The sequence below is a fragment of the Cebus imitator genome, unplaced genomic scaffold, assembly GCF_001604975.1.
Source record: "Cebus imitator isolate Cc_AM_T3 unplaced genomic scaffold, Cebus_imitator-1.0 Scaffold199, whole genome shotgun sequence".
NCBI classification, from domain to species: domain Eukaryota; kingdom Metazoa; phylum Chordata; class Mammalia; order Primates; family Cebidae; genus Cebus; species Cebus imitator.
The window spans coordinates 2,091,885-2,098,721 of record NW_016107514.1 but is presented as its reverse complement, the minus strand read 5'-3'; positions in this window follow the sequence as shown (position 1 = coordinate 2,098,721).

Below are 6,837 nucleotides of genomic sequence, written 5' to 3'. Positions count from 1 at the left end.
TGTTAGGTAGACTTGGTGCAAAGGCAATTCCATGGAGATAGGATAGTTTGAAACAAAACCAAAAACAAATAGTGCTGAAACAATTAGATACCAACCAACAAAAAATGATCCTGAGCCGTAATTTGTACCACATATAAAGGTTAATTCAAAATGCATCATAGACCTATATGTAAGATGTAAAAGTAAAAAATTTACAACAGATAAATACACTAACCTCATTAATTATTAGGGAAATGCAAATTAAAACCATAATGAGACATTACTTCACACCTACTAGAATGACTATAATCAAAAAGATAAAAGTTTTGGCAAACGTGCAAACGTGGGGAATTCAGACCTTTCATACATTACTGGTGAGAATGTACAATGGTACGGCTACTTGTAAAACAGTTTGGCTATTTCTTGAAAAGTTAAGCAAAACATATACTTACCATATGATCCAGCCATTCCACTCTTATTTACCCAAGAGAAATGAAAGCATGTGTCTACACAAAGACTTGCATGTAAAAGTTCAGAGCAGTTTTATTTTAAGAGCTCTGAACTGGAAACAGCCCAGAATCCATCAAGCCCTAGTCTGCTTGTGAGAAAAGACGCAGTCTCTCCAGGCTCACATTTTCCTTCTTGATGCTGAAGACAGGCATACTGACCATTTGTGTTTTTAAATTTTTTGTTGCTAATCATTATGGACAACTTACAAAGGATAACAAAGATCAAAATCACAAGACTGACAGCAAGGTTAGCAGCCCTGAAAAAATGTATGTGTACTAGTTTTATTCTACTCTTGTACTAGCTGGTATAAGAGATCTGGATACAAATCAATTTTGCTCACCTACCTTTATTCCTGAGGATGTGGGTTACCAAGTCTCTTTCTGAGTGTTCTTTCCTACCCTTTTTTAAAACAAAGCATGCTTTCCTAAAGATTCAAAGAGATTAAATGAAGGCATGTTGCACCTTTCACCTTGTCTCATGTAGCCTAATTGGACCACGAAGCACCTTTCAACTGAATGACATGCAGCCTAGGACATTTTTTCAAAATCGCATACACAAATAAACACTCAGTTTCTACTTTTCTGAACCGCTTATTTGTTTCTCATATTATTAAGACAATAGACACAATAAAAATTAGGAAAACAAGCACAAAGAAGAAAAAGAACTTGTCTATATATTACAATGCAAAGATTAATAGTTTGGTACATTTATATACACAGATTACAGTTGCAATTGGAATAAAACTGTAAGCATAACTTTATAGGGCTTGATCCACTTATATTTTAAGTATTCTGCTATACGACTAAATAAATTGGAATATATAACTATAATGGCTACAGAGTATTCCATTGTGTGGATTTATCATAAATTTAACTACCTCGCTTACTATTGGAGGTTAGATTTGTTCTAATTATTCAGTCCTATATATTAATACATCAATGAAAATCTTTTTACACTTTCGTCCCCATTTCTGATTTTGAATTTTAGTTAAGTATTTAGAAATGGAATTTCTTAATCAAATAGTCAAATAGAATTTTTTTTTAAAAAGAACATGTAATAAAATCACTGACCAGAAAGGTTACATCAATTTAAGAGAGTTTCTGACACAAATCCTGGCTGGCTTCCTTCTATGGCTTTATCAGGCTTTCAGATCTGAATTTAACAAACAGTCCAGACCAGGATGTAAGCAAGACAATCCACTGGGTGAAGGAAATAACACATTGCCAAGAATGTCTATTCCCACATCTTAAAGGTCTCATTCTTTTAGTGCTTTTAAAAAAAAAAATTCAGAAACAGTTTCAAATATTTTTGTATACTTTTTACCCAGCTTCTCCAAATGTTAACACATTACATAACTGTTAGTACAGGTCACCGGGCCAGGAAATTAACACTGATACAATATTATGGACTCATCTAAAGACCATATTCAAATGTTGCACATTGTCCCACGGGTGTCCTTTTTCTGGTCCAAAATCCAATCCAGGATCTCACATTGCATTTAGTCATCATGACTCCCTCTTTGTCTGCATTCTGGGAAAGATTGGGGCTCTGTCTTTATCTTTCATGAACTTGACATTTTTCAATCATGCTGGTCAGGTATTTTGCAGACTGTTCCCTAATTTGAGTTTGTGTGATGTTTTCTGTTGATTAAATTCAGGGGATACATTTTTAGCAGGAGCACTATAGAAGTGATATTGCCTCTTTCTCGGTACATCTTATTAGAAAGAATGTGATATTGACCTCTATAGCCCACTCATGACCATGTTAATGCTGAGCATTTGTTTAAGGTGCTTTCTGCCTGGTTTCTCCATCTCCACCATAAACTTTCTGTTTTATACTTTATAATTGATACATACATTGTGAGGAGATATGTTGCAATCTCAGCCTTTAATATTTTTGTTTTTTTGTATCTTTTATAAATGTATATACTTCATCAGTGCAATACTGTGGGTATTACTGTTGGTATATAACTTATAAACAACTGATCAACACACATGTGGAGGGTAAATGCTCTCACAATTTGCAACTGTCCTTGACCCATTCACCTTCCTTCCTTACCCTTTAAATATGACTTCCCATTTCTTCTTAGAAGAAATCTTCTATGGTAGCTGACTCTACCTTGTTATAATTTTTCCCTTATCTGTATTTTATACTGTGTCAGATCTGTAGATATTTGCAACAGTCTGCTTTGTTTGCTAGCTTTTAAAGCACTCTTCATTTTTTTTCTCACACTTCAGTGCCATGCATCCTATCTAGATTCTAAGCTGGTCAAAGACAGGGATCATACATACTATATTTGTTACTAGGCTAAGTCCTCTGAGGGTAGGATCTGTGCTTGGTTTATTTCTGTACCTTCCATAATATGAACATAATGCCTTGCACATGAAAGCCTCTCAATTAGCCTCTGTTTATTGACTGCGTGAGAAGATAAACATGTGGTACAATGTTTGCATAGTGAGGAAACACAATTACTTTGGTTCAATGACTGTGGCAGACACTCTTGGGTGGCTAAGCAAGCCACTATTTCCAACTTCTTTCTCACCAACTTCCAGTTTGTGTCAGGCCCATGACGTGGTTTTAGCTAATGAAAGAGAAGAGGAAATCTGATGTGTAGTTCTGGGAAAAGCTTTTATTTTCCTCTTAAAGGTACTGTTGCTTCTTCCTCCTCCTTGCTTAAGGTGTAGAGGTAATGGCCAGGCTGCAGCCTCCTTAAGACCATGAAGGAGAGAATAGGAAAGCAGGGACATTGTCATTTACATCCTTACACCGAAGAAGCAAAACCAAGAGCAAGTTACTTTTGAACATCTTCTGTATGAGAAAATAAATCCATACTGGCGTAAAGCATTATACGTGGATTTCTGCCTTCCTGTTTAAAGTATTTCTGATTTAACCTCAATAGACCAGAAAAGCAAGAATTATTCTTTGATCAATTCGAAAAAGCTTCATTGAGAATGAGGATTTCATGATCATGTTTTATAACAGAAGAAATGGCCTGGGGTACTTATATTAAAAGAAATAAAAATTTCCATAAATATCGTACTGCTGTGGATGTGATCTGGAGATGGGGATAGAATAAATAAAATAAAAAAAGCTCATTTCTGGGCTCTGCCAATGGGTGGAGGGTTGTGGGGTAGCCAGAGACAGGACAGGTGCAGACCACCAGGAGGGCTTTGAGAGCTGGCAGCGCAAGGGACAACTCGTAATGCTACAAGGAAAGGTAGAAATTAGGTAAAGATAATGTAGCGGGCAGATCAGAAACGGGCTACATTTATGAAAATGGAACACTGAAAAGGCCACCAGAGAGGCGATGAAATGCAGAGTGGCGGGATATAGCAGATAACTCAAGAGGTATAGGCCCAGAGGCAGGAGTTCAAACCTCACTTCAGCTATCTCCTAGCTGAGCACGCTGGCCAGTTCATGCACTTGTGAAAGTGCATGTCCTGTGTGCAGCCGTCATAGAAGAGGATTTATTATTTTGTGAGGCTTATACCTCAAGAGAGGTATGAAGCAGCTGCTCCAAGGGGAAATGGTAGAAAGTAACAAACAAGCTTGAGTGTGATTTTGTGCCACATGCTCTCTATCAAAATGCGAGAGAATTCTTTGAGAGGCATTTTGTCCCTTTGAGGCTCAACTGGTGGAAGGGATGGTTTCCAATATGGTGGCGGACCTCAAGTCTCAGGGTCTCTCATGTGCTTGGGTTTCAGTGTTCCCGAATACAAACTTCTGGCACTCCACTCAATTTCAGAGGCAATGGCAGGAAAGTTTGATGCAAACAATCTTAGCAGTTTAAATCCTTAATCGTTTTCAAGCCAATAGTAGTTAATACATGTTACATTTTTGTCTTTTCACCTATTTCAATTGAGGGACCTTCTGTAAAATGCTATTTTGGGTTCTAGCACATTCACTAGCAGGGGTTACTTCTCAAAGCCAAACTCATTCAGCCAACAGCACTAAAAATACTCTTGGTTTCTGCCAGTCAATTTTCTTCTATTTTCACAATTAGTGGTTCTGCCTGGAAACTGCCTGCCAACATGCAAATCTCGTCCAAGGGCTGATGGAAATTTGAGAATGTGCTAAGCTGTGTAAGGTTTAAGAGCAACATTATTCATTCACTATTTGAAATATTTAAACAAATGTAAATCAAAAAAGGAGATGAAATCTCATTATAAGAAATGAATGGCTGCTTTCCACTCTTTCTACAATAGTCTTGATATCATTTACATACCATTTGTAATATTAATATTATTGTAGTAAAATAAATCACATCCTTCACTTTTACATTTTTAATTACATTTTACTGCATTTGTTCTTTTGTTTATAGTTAACTAATAAAATATTTATTACATCTTACATATATGATGGTGTTTCTGTATTTTAATCAGATTTTACACATAATCTTTTCTCCCTCTTTTAGTATCTTTTTTATGACCCTACACACCACAGGGTGTTGTTTTGTGGAAAACCTCATTATTTTTTAATGCATGGCTATTTATTAATGTATTGTGTCTATATCACACTATGCATTTCTTTGAATTGATGAATACATTTACATCCACTTGAGAATAAAAATTCCCTTAAGGGCCAATCTCACATTTCTCTCGCTGTGCTGCCAGAAGCCTATACTGATTGTTTTTCTTATTTTGTTGAGAAGTAGAAAGTAAAAAGGAGAGAAAAAGATGGAGAAAAAAAGAGAGATACAATAATTGGTATTTTTAAATTTCATTTTCTGGAAAACCTTTCTGCTGGGGTAAAAAATTAATGCCTCATTGCAAAATGGAATTTTTAGAGCATGCAAATTAATTTATCCTTTGCAAAATCTTATATTTGATATGCATTTTATGTTGAACACTTGACCTGCTGTTCCTCAAGTTATTTTCCATTGTATTTGTTAAATAACCCCCTCTACTGCTCCACTATGTTGCACTTAGAGGATTAGATATTAATTGAATGACGTGTGAAGAACACAGCTAGAATAGCAGGTGCCACTGAAGATAATTTCAAGCTGTAAAAAACAAAAGACTTTTCTTATTTAAAACTCTGCTACTACCATGAGCCCAGCTCCCTGCAAGTCAGAGAGTCTATGTAAGCTGGCAGACCAAGTTTGAGAGAAACAATGCTGCCCTCCAGGTGTGAGGAGCTGGACACAGCTGCCCAGTTAATTCATCCACTATTTGCACTATTTGTGAATTTCCCTGGGGCTTGCTGGGGGTGGGCCCTGGGTATGTATCATGCTACACACTCTTCCTCATGATCTTGGAAATCTTGCAGGGACACTTACTAGGGTTCATTTCTGGGAACAGTTCAGAAAAGTGGCTAGCATAAATAACTAGGAAGACCAGAGGATTTGACCTCAGCAGAATTCTCCTTTGCTCCAGTGTATGTGAGCCAGGTTTAAAGGGAGGACAGTGAAAGAACGGGAAACTCCATTTTCTACAGAAAGTGTTATTCTGAATGCTGCATAGAGAAAACATGATACAGACAGAAAAGTGTTCCTCTGTCACTTTCTCCCTCCTGCCCCCGTATACAGCTTTACTTAATATCATCAATTACTTGCATGCTTACAGTGCTCTTGGAGGCATTTCCATGATGACTCTCTATATTTTAAATGCTTCTCTGTTTCCAAGAAATAAATTTAATTTTCATATGGTATGAAGAGGTTGCAGAGCAGGAAATTTATTGTGACCTTTAATTTCAAAAAGTAAATTTATCCATTCTGACTATGTGTTCAGCAAATATGAATGTGAAATGCTTTCTAAGAGAATATGCTAGAAGGAAGTGTTACCACCTAGTCACAGAGAAACACCTTGCTTTTCCATCTTCCGAATAAATCAGACACACGTGTCTCCATGTGGGCTGAACGCAGGACCTCTTTGGCAATTAAGGACACTCTTGATACTCTTACAAGCTGTGGGAGATAGTCCAGGAGCAATTAGGTATCAGCAGCTTTTCAGGAATCACACTGACATATCACTGGCTTAGGGATGCTCTCAGAGGTCTAAATTAACACACTTGTCACCTCTTTGCTCTCCTAGAGCCTCAGCAATGGAAACATAGTTTTTTTTCTAAATGAATGACTAAGCATATATTTTAAAATAAATATTCCTAGTTTTCTCAAAGATGTAGCAGTAAGCTAGATCTGTGGGTCAAATGATATTGTTCATTTGCTATTAAGTCATTCAAATTCTCAGAGGCTCACTTTCCTCATGCTAAAATGGGACTATAATAATAAAGGCTTCCCAAATGTTAACTGCCAGTAACAAACACTTCTGAGACTACCTAAATGAGAAATCTCCTTTGCCTCTCTTTCGTTTTTGTTTTGTTTTGCTTTTTTTTTTTTTGTTTTGGTGG